Here is a 16,206-nt window from a genome sequence, read left to right as displayed (position 1 = left end):
ACAGGAACGTCCATGCTGTCGGCTGTAAACGAGGCTGGAGGGCTGGAGGTCACCGAGGAGTTGGATAACCAGAGAGAGGCACCTGGGCCTCCTGGCTCTGAGGGCAAGATGGGGAAGAGGAGTGGGGAGATGCTGGGGCATTCAGAAACAAGTCAAGGAGGACTTGAGGTTTATCATCCAGAGCTGAGAGGAAGTGAAGGCTGAGCACTGCTGGTAGGCCAATTATTTGTGCTCACTGGGGCCAGATCATAGTCACCATCACCATCATCACCACCATCACCATCACCACCATCACCATCATCACCACCATCACCATCACCATCATCACCATCACCATCACCATCATCACCACCATCACCATCACCACCATCACCACCATCACCATCACCACCATCACCATCATCACCACCATCACCATCACCACCATCACCATCACCACCATCACCATCACCATCATCACCACCATCACCATCACCACCATCACCATCACCACCATCACCATCATCACCACCATCACCATCATCACCACCATCACCATCACCACCATCACCATCACCACCATCACCATCACCATCATCACCATCACCATCACCACCATCACCATCACCATCACCACCATCACCATCACCATCATCACCACCATCACCATCACCATCACCATCATCACCACCATCACCATCACCACCATCACCATCATCACCATCACCATCATCACCACCATCACCATCACCACCATCACCATCATCACCACCATCACCGCCATCCATCACTGCTATTGCCATCACCATCACCACTATCACCATCACCACCATCACCATCATCACCACCATCACCACCATCACCACCATCACCATCATCACCACCATCACCATCATCACCACCATCACCATTATCACCACCATCACCATCATCACCACCATCACCACCATCACCATCATCACCATCACCACCATCACTGCTATTGCCATCACCATCACCACCATCACCACCATCACCATCATCACCACCATCACCATCATCACCACCATCACCATCACCACCACCATCACCACCATCACCACCATCACCATCATCACCACCATCACCACCATCACTGCTATTGCCATCACCATCACCACCATCACCATCTTCACCACCATCACCATCATCACCACCATCACCACCATCACCATCACCACCATCACCATCACCACCATCACCATCACCATCATCACCATCACCATCATCACCACCATCACCATCACCACCATCACCATCACCACCATCATCACCACCATCACTGCCATCCATCACTGCTATTGCCATCATCCCACCATCGTTGCCATCACTGCCATCATCACGATCACTGCCACTACCATTACCACCACCCGAATACTATTACCACTCTTGCTGTCGTCACCGGCAGCAGTGTCATCACCATCGCCATCTATCGCCATCTTCACTACCATTTCTATCACTGCTGCCTCCATCACCATCACAACCATCATGACCACACCCATCTCTGCTATCACCAGAACAGACTGATGCACAGAACCAAGATGTCTCCGAGATGTCCTCTGTGGGGTGGTTTTCAGAACTCATGCATCACGCACTCAGATCTGTGTTCCTGTACATTATTTTCTGTGTGCAGGTATATGCATGTGGGTGCACATATGTGCATATGTGTGGAGACACCTAAGCTGCCTTATGTTTTTGAGGCTGGGCCTCTTGCTGGCTTACCAAATAGCCTAGGCTGACTGCTCAGCATGCCTCAGAGATTTGTCTCTGCCTCAGAACAGAGGCTTATAAACTTGTGCTACTGTTACCAACTCTTTTTCAGTTTTTAGATTCATGATTTTTTTTATCTTATGTGTATGAGAGTGTATGTGTGTGCATGTAGGAACCGACAAAGGTCAGAAGAGGATGTTGGTCTCCTGGAACTGTACTTACAGGTCGTTGTAAGCCACCATGTGGGTGCTAGGGGTCACACTTGAGTCCTAATGTTTCTATGCCCAGCTCTTTGCTGACTAAGGTATGTTTACCCATGAGCTTGAGGAAACAGAGAGTGTCATAGATGGTGGGGGCAGTTTCCCTCCAAAGGCCAGTACTTGGTCAGAGAAAACTGAACTGAGCTCTGAGTTAAGGAGGAGTGGATGCTGCTGAGGACTTCTTTGTCAAGTGTCCTGCGGGAACTCAGGAAGTCCTGGAGGCTGAGCAACGCAGCTTTATTCAGATACTGTTATGTCTCTTTTCCTAAGAGACTCTGTCCAAAAAACCCAGGGGATTTGCTATCAGGAAGGGGCAGGGGCTCCTCTTTGGTTTGTAGAGAAAGAATGAAGACGGGGCAGGGGCTCTGGAATCTTCTGCACTGGGCCAGCACATAGCAAACACTTATTTATCACTGCAGGCTTTCTGGAGATCTTCAGCCCATGATGGCGATCCACTCACTTTGCAAGGTTCTACTAACTCTTATGCACTGATTAGTTTGAAATAATGAAGTCAGATGTTAAGAAAGAAAAGCTATCGTGCTGTGAGTGGTGACACATGCCTTTAATTCCAGCAAAGGCAAGTGGATCTCTGTGAGTTCCAGGCCAGCTTGGTCTACAGAGTGAGTTCCAGGAAAGTCAAGGCTACACAGAGAAATCATGTCTCAAAAGGAAAAAAAAAAAAAGAAGAAGAAGAAGAAGAAGAAGAAAGAAAGAAGGAAAGAAAAGAAAAAGAGAAAGAAAAGCAATGGAAATGTTGGCATCAGAAATCTGTTTTCTAGAACAACTTACCCTATGTGCTCCTAACATCAGGGGCTAAGCAGACACTCATGTACAGTTTCCTATGTCTGTTCACAGAGTAATTGTGCAGGAAGCTGAGAAGGCATACACACATTTATGCTTGTTGCCACTAGGACCACCCAGCTGAGACCTGAAACCTCACTCCCTTCAAAACTGGCCCCTCTGTTACCTGTGCGGGCTGTTGTTCACATAGTGGTCCCAGGACTCTCTTGAAATAGCATCAGTTGGGTTCCTCCCTGCTGGAGCTCTGCCTCATGCCCATAAGAGGCACCACTGCCCATCAGGTGATCCCACTTGTCTCTGCTCTGTGCTCCCTCCTGTTGTCCAGGGCTCCTCCCCTACCTCACAGGGCTGATCTCCCCATTTCCTCCATAGGGAGACCATACCTGCCCCACACTCATTTCAGCACTAGGTCGGTCTTGACTGCAGAGACTTTCTGACCCTTACAGACTTCAGAGACCCGGCTCCACTACGTTGACCGACATATGATAAGAGCTCAGCAGTGCCTGTGATAGAGTTCATAAACAAAGGAGCTGGGTTTCTCAAGGAAACACCCACCTTCCCACCCTCTCTCCCCTCCCTGCCACCTCACCTAGCCTAACCAACACAAAAGCCTTGGAGTCAGGAGTCTGCCACTCACAGCACAGGGGGTAGGGGGTTAGTGTTAGAGGCCCAGAGCTTATAGCAGTGCAGGCGGAGGGCTAGACACCTGCTTTGAGATCAGAGGTCAGAACATGGGCTTGGTTCCCTGTCTTAAGCTAAGAGACACTGAAGCAGGAAGCGCCTTTCGGGGGGGGGGTCCCCCACAGAAGAGCAGCTGATCCCTCATCTGAGGTACCTTGAGTACCACATCTACCCCCAGGTCCAGCTCCACCCTGACCCACTGGCACAGCCCCTTTTATTATGCAAACCTGATAAATCTGGGTTTCTGGTAGGTTTTATCTTCCACGTAGCCATGGGTCAGCTTAGAAAATAAGAAGGGGAGCCGGGTGTGGTGGCGCACGCCTTTAATCCCAGCACTGGGAAGGCAGAGGCAGGTGGATCGCTGTGAGTTCTAGGCCAGCCTGGTCTACAAAGTGAGTCCAGGACAGCCAAGGCTACACAGAGAAACCCTGTCTTGAAAAAACAAAAACAAACAAACAAACAAAAAACCAAACTAAAACAAAAAAAGGGGTAGGGGGCCTGGAGAGATGGCTCTGTGGTTAAATGCACTGGCTGCTCTTCCAGAGAGCCATGATTCGACTCCCAGCCTCCACAGAATGGGTCAACCATTTGTGTGTAAGTCTAGTAGATTTAGCATTCACGTCTGTCCTCTGGAGGCGCAATCCACACAAGTGGTACACAGACAGACACACAGACTGAAACAAACAAACAAACAAACAAACAAATAAACCATACATATAAAATATTTTTTGAAAAGAAAATAAAGGCAGAAAGACCAGCAGAAACCAGCAACCCCATCTGTAGAGAGGCATTTACGCACGTCCTTTGGGCACCGGGACACTGGGACATTTGGTGGAAGGCTACCTAGCTAACTAGATTTCCACCTATGCTAGAGGCACCTGCATTTGTGGTGTCCAGTTTAAACCGGATTCTGTCAGATTTCTAGCCTGAGCAGTGCAGGGTGGGGTGGATCTGGGCTTCCCTGGGGGAGGGGTTGTGTCCCTTCTGTGGTCTGGACATTGAGAAGCTGCCTTTCTGTCTCCCTGTATCACACCCCTACTTCCTACGCCCTCCAACTTCAGTCTTCACCCTCCCCGCCACCCCCATGCCCAGACTTGCTGCAGGAGGAAGCAAGCTCCCTGCTGGGACAGGAGTTTCTCTAGGGTCCTGCTATACAGTGGGCAACTCAGTGCCACGCCTCAGGACAGTCAGAAACCCAGCCAGCCAGGGGACTGGGTGGCCATCTGGAGACTGGGTTGCAGGAAGTTCAGTGTCGGTTTGAGTGAGAAGTGACTCCTGTGTTTGGGACCGTCAGTCAGAAAGGGTCTCTCTGTTGCTCAGGTAACTGTGGATGCAGAGGAAAATACCTGATTGGTTGCAGCCTTTTTGGCTCCCAGGCTGGACACGTGCCCTCTCTCTCAGTGCGTCATGGGCTAGCTGCCAGCCTCAGCAGCAGGGAGGTGTGTTTCTAAATCAAAATTGCCAGAAATAGCCCAGGTGAAAATTTTGCTATGTCAGCAAATCAAGCAAGGTAGAGTTAACCCCACCCCTGCCCCCGCCCCCAGGAGCCGGCTTGGTTTCATCCGCTCAGAGATCCTACAGATCTATCTGGTCTCTATTCTATATTCACTTTCAGGAAAGTAAGGGGGCCACGCCCTGGAAGGATATGGAAAAGAGGACAGGACTACCTGGGGCTCCTTCTTGGAGGCAGATGTGAGCTACCACACCCCATTTCAGGCGTCCTGTGACCCCTGTAGCGTGAAGGAGGGCACGAGGCCAGGCGGGTGTGCCTTTGAGCCGATCGGGGCCACCGGGCAGTTCCTGTAGAAGCCCACCTAGTGCGCTTCACTCTAAGACCACGTTGTCTCCTCCCAGAAGGTGGCACAGAGTTTCCTCAGGCAGAAAGATAATGTGAGCTTCCCCCCCCCCCCCCCCGCCCCGTGTCCTCTATGCTGGGAGGACAATTCCTGTTTTGTCATCTGTGTGTTCATTGCACCGTCCATCTCCTTGTCTCTGCAGCCTGTGGGATGCCCCAGGGGGCCCTTTGGAAGTGCAGGTCCCCTGACTCCTCTGTCATGCTGCGTAGACAGCACACCCATCTCAAGGCCGCCTGCTTTTCTATCCTGCTCACTCACGGACCCACACCACTTCCATCTTCTTTCCCATCTCCTTGCTCTTTCCCTTCCTTCCTTCCTTCTTTCTTTCTTTCTTTCTTTCTTTCTCTCTGTTCTTTCTTTCTCCTTCCTTTCTTTTTTTCTTTCTAAGAAAGGGTCTCACTGCATAGCCCCGGCTAACCTGAAACTCATTATGTAGAAAAGGCTTGCCTCAAACGCACAGAAATCTGTTTCCTGAGTCCCCTGGGATTACAAAGTCTGTGCCACCATGTTCAGCCCCTGTAACTTTTCTTGGCCTTGATCTCATCAGTCTCCATCTCGTCCCAGTTGACTCTCCTGCTGCCTCAGTGCCCCACAAGCACTCGTTCCTCGAGTCTCCATGGCGCCGACAGCCTGTGCTCCATGTAGAATCTTGCCAAGTTATAGAGGTTAACTTCAGGAAGGGCAGAGAGGGCAGCTTCCTGGTGATTGTGTGGTTGTCACTGGCAGTCCACGGGGGACCTGAGCCACCCAAGGCTTCAAGAGGCAGTTTAATTATATACGCGTTTCCCTACCACAAGCTTGAGAGACAGAAACTGAGGCATTTGATTATCCCTCATTCAACTGGTGCTGCGGGCAGGTGGGACGCTGGTTGATAGGTAGGTACCTGAAGGAAGACGGGCCTGCGCTCTGGGTGAGATCATGAGCAGGCTGCCCAGCACTGTCCCCCTTCACGGCTTACTGCATTTGACACTTGCACAGGGATGTGGCGTCTCCAGGGGCTCAGTTTCCTTCTGCCAATGGATTAATTTCTTTGTCACAAACAGTTAACGGATGCTAGGAAGCATCACCAAGCTCAGGGACAGGCAGCATCCCAGGGTCAGTGTTCCTGGTTAGCCTTTGAAAAGCAAGGGACAATCCAGGCGTGGTGGCGCATGCTTTTAATCCCAGCACTCAGGAGGCAGAGGCATATGGATTGCTGTGAGTTGGAGGCCAGCCTGGTCTACAAAGCAAGTCTAGGACAGCCAAGGCTACACAGAGAAACCCTGTCTTGAAAAACAAAAATAAATAAATAAATGAAAGAAAGAAAGAAAGAAAGAAAGAAAAGTAAAGGACAAGAGATGAGAAACACAGAGGCCAGAGCACCAGAGACCCGGAGAGATGCAGGGTTACGTGGAGCAGACACTCTGGTGGCCATGGTAGCATTACCATCCTTCTGCACCACAGGATGTGTGTGTTGTGTCAGTCCCTCAGAAGGTTCGTCCCTCAGCAGGGGCTTTCTGTCTAGGAGCACCCAGGGCCAATGGCAGTACCTAGCACTGACTTGGGTGTAGAGTCCCAAGTGCTAGCTCTGCTCTGTCCTCTGTGTCGGGGAAAGTATTCACCTTTTGTTTCTGGAAACACACATCTCACTGACTTTCCTCTGAACCTCTCTTTCTCCTGCTGCTCTGTGTAGGGCTGACTCTCCGCTTTCTGATTCCATTTTTGCACCCTGCTGTGGCTGGCGGAGAAGGAAGAGATTGCTCGAGGACAGCTATGCAGCCTTGCTGGAGCATTCCTCAGCTAGGGTGCGTGGCCTAGGGAGAGCAGCCCAAGCATCCTGTGCTACCTACAACATCCACGCCCTCTGGAAGCTCTGTTCTGTCTCCTCCCTAGCCTGGGCCCCATCGGGCAGGTCCTCCCTGGTGCATGCTTTGTCCAGCATCATTGAAAGGGTGATCTATTTTGTTTGTGAAAAGCTGATTATCATAGATAAATAAATCTAATTAGTCTCATTTGCTGACACACAAGCCTTTAATTGAGAGCTGAACAATTTGCATATGCAAATGACACCGTTAGGCACTCCCCCCCTCCCCCACGCCAGACTTAACCTGATTCCTCCAGAGACAAATAATTCTGTTTCAGGAGAGAATATGATGTATTAATTCACACTCAAACAGCTTCATTTAGAATCAGTGGCTTGTGTTTGCTTACACGAAGTAATGGCTGGTGGAGCAGGGGTGAGCTGTGTTGAAGAAACAACTATGAGTCTGAGGGAAATCTCTGTGAACTTCCTGCTGAGGGGGAATTAGGGGCTTCCTCAGTCCTCAGGGTGGCAGCTACCGGAACAGAGGCCACGGTCACTGTCCCATTTTGCTGGATGCTCTGGCTTCCCTATAGGCCAGGTGAGCAGCAATATCAGGTGAGTGTCACACGTCTTGTCCCACCTATATTTATTCCCTGCCATCTACTGCTGGCAACTGATGGGGCAGGTGCGGCCACTGCCTGGCAGGTTGGTGGTCATTGAAGGCTTACAGTGAGGCTCAGCATGTGGCTGGTGTTTTCCCTAAGGTTGTGAGCAGCAGACTGTGAGGGACCAGCCAGGCTGGTCCTTGGAGGTTCAGTGCTTGGGATAGGCTGAGCCACAGGGCTTCAGCGGCTGACTCATACAGCCTGTGGCCAGGATCATCTGCCTCTTCTCCTTTACAGGAGTCCTGCACCAGAGCTCAGTGCTGGGTTCATACGGACCCCGGGAGTCTCTTTGTCTATGTGCAGAAACCTCCTCACCTCTTGGCTAACCCCACGGATTCCAGGAACATAAGCCATGGTGCTATGGTACCCTCCATGCCTGGTCTGTGGGGCTGTGTATGGCCTGCAAGAGCATTTGATGGCCTTGATCAGTGATGTAAGAACAGGTCCTGTATCTCTAGCAGGGAGAGGCTTCAAGTGCTAGGGCACCAGCCCTCCCTGGGCAGCGGGTGGCATAGTCTTTTTGTGTGTTTTCTCCTTCCCAAGGCCTGGAGGTCACATGGGCTACTCTGAGGAGGCCTAGTATGAGGAGTTTGGGTCCTGTGGAAGAAGGATGATGGCATCCCCTGCCTTACCAGAGGGCCCTTCAGGCAGCCTGTCACCCTAGCAACTGGCTCATGAAGCAAGGGATCTGATACAGCCTCTTTCTCTCTCGGCTAGGCTAGCCACCAGAGGGCAGTAGTGGGCCAGCTACTAGCGTGGAGGAAGGGCTTGATGAGCCTGGACAGAAGTTTTGTCCTGAATTTTGGGGTCTGTGTGTGTTCCCCAAGCCCCTGTAGGGGATGGCAGCAGGTGGGTGACTGCTGCTAACTGACATGTCCAAGTGGATAGGAAGGAGCATCGCCATAACAGCAGTGCTGGCCCCAGCACATGGGAGTGTTTGTCTCTGACCAGGTTCAAAGGTCACTCAGAGCCTCAGTTGGTGATGGAACCAAAGTGAACCGGGCCATTAGGACTCCCAGTCCTCACTCACTCATTTTCCCTTTCCTTTACTGGCCCAACAATTCACTAATTCACTAATTTGCTCATTTACTCATTTGCACACTCATTCATTCATTTACTCATTCAACATACACTGTCAGGGGCCTGTGTCTTTCTGATCCTGTGAGGGAAGATGCTGTGGTTTTAAAGCCAAGATTCCAGTTCTGCAGGGGCCTAGGGGGTCTCCTGAGGTCGCGGGGTCTTTTTTTTTTTTTTTTAAGTTTCTTCCTGTCCCTTGTGGTTTACCTCCACCATCATTACAGGAAGACAGAACCTTCCTGTGGCTTTATGTCCATCTTGAAGACGTCACCCGGCAAAGAATGAGAAATAATCCAGGAAGAGACGAGGAAGCAGCACTTACTCTCATTGGTTACTCGCACCCAGTGTATTCTCATGAGGATGCCGATGGGTCTTTCCATTCTGACTGTAGTTGACATCTTGGATTGGGACAGAGCCGTTGTACAGATTATTGGGACCGATCAGGGAGTCTACCTGAACCACAGGTCTCGGATCTGTGTCCTTCCCTGGGGAGCTGCACGCGTGGCACTGCAGCCCTCGCCTCCTGAATTTGGCAGGTGAGAGGGAAGCTGATGGGAGCGAGTACTGAGTGCGGTGTGCACCGTGTGCACATACTCTGTGCATATCCCCACACACGTTCCCCGGGCCTGGTACTGGGTCCCTAGTGTGGGAGGACGATCTGTTACCGTTGAGCCATAGCAATCAGGCTGTGGCCAGCACAGTGGGGGGCCTGTCCCAGCCTCAGTAGACTCCATCCCAGTTCAGGGCCAAGCACTGGTTGGCCCCTCTCTGCTGTAGCTGGACTCTGCAGGTTTGTCCAGACCGTGGTGATGAAGCTGGGCGGGCACCCACATGTTTGTAGAGAGCAGGGGGGCACTCACATGCCTGCTGCACTCACTCCTTCCTCCATGGGCAGAAGCTGTTTTAGGGAGCCCGTGGAGCCAGACAAAAGTTTTAGATTGGGGGTACATTTGCTTCTTCCAGGACAGACGCAGTCTTCAGTGTGGGCAATCTTTAGGATGAATGAGACAGGTGTGTGCATACAGGGTGTCGCAAGAAAGGAGGTAGATACATGTAGTTGGTATTACAAGCTATCTTTTATTATGCTGAGGATCATCACACAAAGCTCAGACTCTTAACTTCCTAACTATGGTCCTAAGCCCGTCTCCTCAAGGTTGCTCGCCTGTGTGATGTATCTTAGCTGGAGGTCAGGTCCAGTCTCCAACAGCAGTCTCTGATTTGAGGGTCGGCATCCTAGGAGAGACTCTACAACCACAGGGTAGAACAAGGTAGCAAGCATCTCTCCAAATGTACAGAGTAGGGTAGTGTGCTTGGTCTCTGCTTATGTACTGTCCAGTAGGTGTCATGAGGTTCTAGGATCGTGTCTGGTTATCTTGAGTAGGTGACATCACTGGGTTCTGGTGATCAGGTGCAGCCTTGGGGGTAGTGAGGTTCCTGACTAAGCTATTCTTACGTGTCTATAATGCATTTTTTTTTTTTACAATGCTCATTCCATAGGGCAAACCTTGTAGCTCGTGGCAACACTGTCCTGGCCATTCTTTCTGGGTGGGTTTTGCTTCAGCAAGGATATTCTTGTTGATGTCAGTGCCCCTCACTTTCATCTGGTGTCAGGCAAAAGGTTTTAAGAATGTGTCACTGCAACCAGGCAGTGGGTGGAGCAAGCTTTTAATCCCAGCACTTGGGAGGCAGAGGCAGGCTGATCTCTGAGTTCAAGGCCAGCCTGGTCTACCGAGCAAGTTCCAAGACAGCCAGGGCTACAGAGAGAAACTCTGTCTCAAAAAACAATTAAAAGAGAGAGAGAGAGAGAGAGAGAGAGAGAGAGAGAGAGAGAGAGAGAATATGTCAGTGGCTACCATGTGCGCTGGCCCCAAGTGTCTTTGGCAGAAGATGTTGAGATCATGGCAACCTGATGTCATTCCCTCAGAGCCTTTCTACTGCCTGATCCCCATCTACCTAGCCCAGGTTTTGCTGTCATATCACCTAGTTTCTCGGCTGATGTGGGGGGATTGGCATTTGAGGCTTGCCTGATGGAGCTGGGGCTAGCTCATTTGGTCAGGGGAACTGGGGTTATGCCTGTGGCATTCTGGGAAGGTGGCAGAGTAGGGGCATCAGGTATGGCCGAATGATCTTTTCATTGTGCCAATGAATACCCCATGAACATTCTGAAGGCCAAGCTCCTAAGGCTCAATCAGTTCTTGGCATCTGTTAAGGGGTCTTGGTCCTAGAAAGCTGGCTGGATGAGGTTATCTGAGCTCACAGTGGCAAGGAACACACCAGGGGCTTCTTTCAGACGGCATTCTGCAAAGAGTGGGAAGGTCATAGCTTTTGATAGCTGGGATGAAGATGATTTTAACCAGTTGGGATCTTAAAACAGCTAAGTTCAGCTGGGCGGTGGTGGCGCACGCCTTAAACCCCAGCACTCGGGAGGCAGAGGCAGGCGGATCGCTGTGAGTTCAAGGCCATCCTGGTCTACAAAGCGAGTCTGGGACAGCCAAGGCTTCAAGACAGAAAGACCCTGTCTCAGAAAAACAAACAAACAAACAAACAAACAAACAAAACCCAGCTAAGTTCTTCTCTCAGCATCTTCCTTGGAGCCACTGAGCACCATCACAAAGAGCTCCACCATGCCACAGTGCTGACAATCAAGTCAGGTGAGCAACATCCTACTGGGTGATTCCTTTGTTTCCTACCCCACTTTGTGCCTTGGGGCTCTGGAGAGAGTGGGTTCTGAGCTTAAGGTAAGGTTTCTTGAAACAGGTGAATGCACCAGCCCACAGTGAGCTCAGGCGTGTGGGTGTGAGGGGCACTTGAGACATAGCCCGGGCCTGGCCAGGCAGCCTTATGACAAGTCTCTGCTCTATGTGGTCCTTCGAGGCCAGCCTGTCTGGCTGAGGTGGTGACAGTAGGTTGAGGCCTTTGTGAGAAAGGGAGAGAACAGCAGAGATGACACTGGGGCAGATCAGATCTGTAAGGCAAGTGGGGCGGTCTAGTGGGAGACAGGAAAGTCTCTCTGGGGTTCCTGGAGCCACCCTAGCTCAGTCCTGCCACTGAGTCCACTCACATGACGGTCCAAACGGTACACACTCCTCCAGACTCTTGCTTTCCCAAACTGAGATGTCTCCCAACCTCAGATCTGCTCTCAGACCCTGGACCCCACCACTCTACTCTGGCGCTATGAACCTCAGCACTCTGGGGCCCTCCCACGCGAGGAATCACACAGCGTTCGTCCTTCGGTGACAGGCTTATCTCATTCAGCACAATGCTCTCGAGTTTACCCAGGTTGCAGTGGGTCTCAGAATTACCTTTTAGAGAGGGAGTCGTCTCCCATTGTGGGGAGAGACTCCATTTTGCTTCGGCATTCGCCTGCTTGTGGACACCTGCTGCTTCCGCTATTAGCTTTTGTCGGGCTGTTAGGAACAGAAGCTTGAAAATATCTCCTCAAGACCCTGCTCTCAGTTCTTTCTGGGTCTACCCTGAAGTGGCATTGCCCCAACAATGTTAGTTATATTTTTGATCTGGGGGAGAACCTCCACCCCGCCTTCCACAGGGGCTGCACCATTTTAAATCTTTGCTAGTACCACCTGGGCTCCCCTCCAGTCTTTCAGTGGTCACTGTCTTTGAGAGGGGAGGTTACATCTTGCCGTGGCTTTGACCTATACTTCCTGAGGGTGAGTGATGAGCACCTTTTTGGGAGTCTCCCCGACTCGTGCCTAGTCAAGCCCTTCCATAGTTAACGGTGTGGTATAACATGCAGGGTGCAATTGTTTCCTCTCATCCTGTCGATAGCATCTTCTCTCCTTTTCCTTGAGATGGCGTAGCCCGGCTGACATCAGTTGTCTCCCTTCAGTCTTCTCGATGCTGGGATTACAGGTGTAAGTACCTGTGCACACAATGCCTGACTGGAGACAAAATTTGTGTGTTTTGTTACCGATGCCTTTGACATCTTATCTAAGAAGTGGCAGTCAAATTCAGCACTGTCGGGTGTTTCCTGGGTGTTTTACTGTATTTCTGGGACCCCACCTGGAGCAGTCACAGACTCTCTGGAAGTCCTCCCCACTGGCCTGCCTGGGTCCGTAGACCCTGGCAGAGTGGACCCCACTTGTGTCAGAATGTGATGTACAGTTTGGACAGCTCAGCCCTCTCACAGGCGATCCATTGGAGGGGACTAAGAAGAGGGAACCCCAGGCATGGTGGAGGGCATCAGGATTGTAGACCCAGGGGCTTAAACTAGCTTCTGCGACCCTATGCCAAGAAATCAAGGCCAGCCTCCCAGTGGCCAGGAGGGGTGAGGTGGGAGGTGGGACCAGAAGTTCCTGGAAGCCCAGTGAGGCAGCAAAAGTGGCCTTAGGAACTCTGCCAGCCAAGACCCAGGGAAGCCAAGGACTTTTCTTATTTACCTTGCAGTGCTGTCAGCCTAAACGTACCCCAGTGTCCTACTAAACAAAAGGGAGATCCCAGTCACGCACCGGACAGAGAGGACTTCCAGGGCTGGCTACTTGACTTGCATCCCCAGTGTGTCCACCATTTTTTGACGTTGTTGGGCTGAGCAGAGAGAAGAAAAGGTTTTTAAGTACTTTATCTGGCTTCCCAAATGTACAGCTGCCAAGGGGTATAGCCAGAGACACACTTTCTCATCTAGTTCCGTTCAGAACCATTTCTTGAACAGATTTAGTTTTAAAGTCAGAGTCGACCTGCGTTTATGATGTTCCCCCTGGGGTAGCTGGGCAGCTCACCCGTCCGTCACACGAGGGAGGAACAATTTATGGGAACTGAAAGAGCCATTAGAAAGAATATCCTAAGGGCCAGCTGAGTGGCCAGGTCAGTGAGAAGTTGGGCTGGGTCAGAGAGTCAGGACAGCATCAGCCCCATCCCTGAAATCTTCCCTCCCAGCGGCATCCGAGGCACAAGGGAGAGAGGTGACTTAGGTTCTGAAGGCTGCCTGTGATTTGGGCTATCTTTCTGTGCCTCAGCAGCATGTATGTGTCCTCTGCTGTCGGGAGTAGAGTCCCTTATCCTATAGAGATAGTGACACCTCTGCAGGGAGGTACAGGGAGCATTGGGGTGCCAGGCCTGGTGGCCACCAGGACCAAGGTGCTCAATATTGGCATGGATTTTGTAGACATGGAAACTCTGTGTTCTCCTTCTCTACTGATGCTTGGCTCCAGTCCTGAGAGACGAGTGTTCTCCTGGGTCCTCTCTCCAGCCCCTAACAATGGTGGGTGTTGTCAGGGACCCTTTCGGTTGCCTGGATCAGAGTCGGCTGGGACTGGAGAAGGTTTGCTGCAAACGCAGGACAGGGGAAGTTCTCCAGCCCAGGCTCTGATGCCTTCCCTGGGTGTCAGAACCAAAACAGCTCACTAATCCTCAACCATCTGCAAGCTCTGCCTTTCATGGATAAGAACCTTCAGTAGTCAGAAGTCGGTATAGAAAATACTAATGTTAGCAGGAGGAGGCAGGCATGCGCACTCCCCCGGGCACCCAGACTGGAGCTAGCCCTGGTTTCTGTGTTCCTGTCCAGGCACTGACGTCGTCCTGGAGGCCTGCCTGCTTGAAGCCAGGCTTGTGGCTCACTTAGTCCTGACAAGCCAGTGTCTGAGAGGCGAGTAGGTGTGTCACACTCTTGATGGCACCCATGTCCAGCACCCGAAGGCTCACTTAAGTCACACTTTAGATACTGGCTGCAGCGGTGAAGACAAAGCCTTCTGTGTTCCTTCATCTAGCTACGGTGCTGATCATTTGGCGGCTGAGGACTTGGCACTTCACGGTGTTTTCGTTGAGATGGCCTTGTTCACGAAAATTTTAGATGTTGTCTTCTTTGAGGCTTAACATGAAAAGTGTTCACCCCAAGCCTCTAACCCTCACTCAGGCTGAGCTGGGATCAGGTGTACCTGGTTGTCGAAAAATATCCTTCTCTTTCCTCTTGGTTTGTGGTTGCTATTCAGTGAGTATCACCGTGAGGGAGTGAGGCCATGTGTGGGCATGCTTGCTGCTGACAGCATCTGGACTCCTGCTGCTCTTAGAAAGCCAAGTCCTTGGCTGGACAGGTCCCAGGAGCACGGGGTAGGAGGAGGACACAGGACAGATACACTCTCAGTGCTTTCCCCTGAGGCATCTGGGTCTGACAGACCCTGGGTAAAGATGTTTTAGGCTCCGACGTCACCTGATGTTTGGTCTCCTGGAGGCTCTGGGCCTCTCGAGTAGTGGTATGCTACTGCCTTCCCAGTGAGGATCCTGTAGCCCACGCTGTGTCCCAAGTCCTGGAGCAGGCATGCCACCAGACTCTGCTGTTACTTTATAGGAAATAATACTCAGCACCAAGGTTGGTCAGGAGCATCATCTGTGATCTCATTCTTTGCCCAGACTATTCAGTGCTGTGCTGGTTTAAAGTGTCAAGCAAGAGATGAAGCCACATGCTGGGTGTGGTGATGCACGCCTTTAATTCCAGTGCTCGGGAGGCAGAAACAGGCTGATTGCTGTGAGTTCAAGGCCAGCCTGGTCTACAAAGCGAGTCCACGACAACCAGGGCTACACAGAGAAACCCTGTCTCGAAAAACCAAAGAAGAAGAAGAAGAAGAAGAAGAAGAAGAAGAAGAAGAAGAAGAAGAAGAAGAAGAAGAAGAAGAAGAAGCCACACAGCCGACAGTTTCCCAGCACTGCCCTATTGCAGTGTTTCTCTTGCTCACTTGTCAGCAGTCACCATACCAGGTAGTAGTGGCGGGGGCTGCCCTGCCTTTGTGATGGACGTATTACCCTCTCCATGATTGGGGCCTGGGTCCCAAAGTCACTCGTGGCACAGTCTGTAGTGTGTGGAGTCGGCGTCAGATGTGGAAGGCAGGGATGGAGGGAAGTTCACGGCCTCTATCCAGTGTACCACTGCCCTTCTGGGTCTCTGCAGCCTTGCCTGCTTCCTCTCTGGTTTCAGAGGTGACCTGAGCATTAAGGTCCAGGAAAGAGGTCTATGAGTGGGGCCACCCATACAATAAGCAAGACAAAACGCAAGGCATCTGCCAAAACAGTTGGTGAGCACAAGGCACACGCCCTCGGGCATGGCAGGTCTTTAGCCAGCCCCTGCCGGGAAGGGGGTATGTATCCCTTTTGCCTCTCTGAGAAAACAGGCATCAGTGCCCAAGAACCAGGGGCTTTTAAGCAAGGCAGTAAGTAAAACTGACCGTCTAGGCAGAGTAAGGTGGTGTACTGGAGGCATGCATGCGCTGAGCAAATCCAGCACCTGAAATTCCAGGAGGAACAGAAGAGAGAGAGAGAGAGAGAGAGAGAGAGAGAGAGAGAGAGAGAGAGAGTCCATCAAGGTGGTGTTCTGGCATGAGTAAGACCAAAACAGTCCATGTTGATGTCTCCACTGGCTATTTCCTTCAACC

This window comes from Acomys minous, assembly GCF_964271855.1.
Source record: "Acomys minous genome assembly, chromosome: 3".
Classification (NCBI taxonomy): Eukaryota; Metazoa; Chordata; class Mammalia; order Rodentia; family Muridae; genus Acomys; species Acomys minous.
This window is presented reverse-complemented; position numbering follows the sequence as displayed.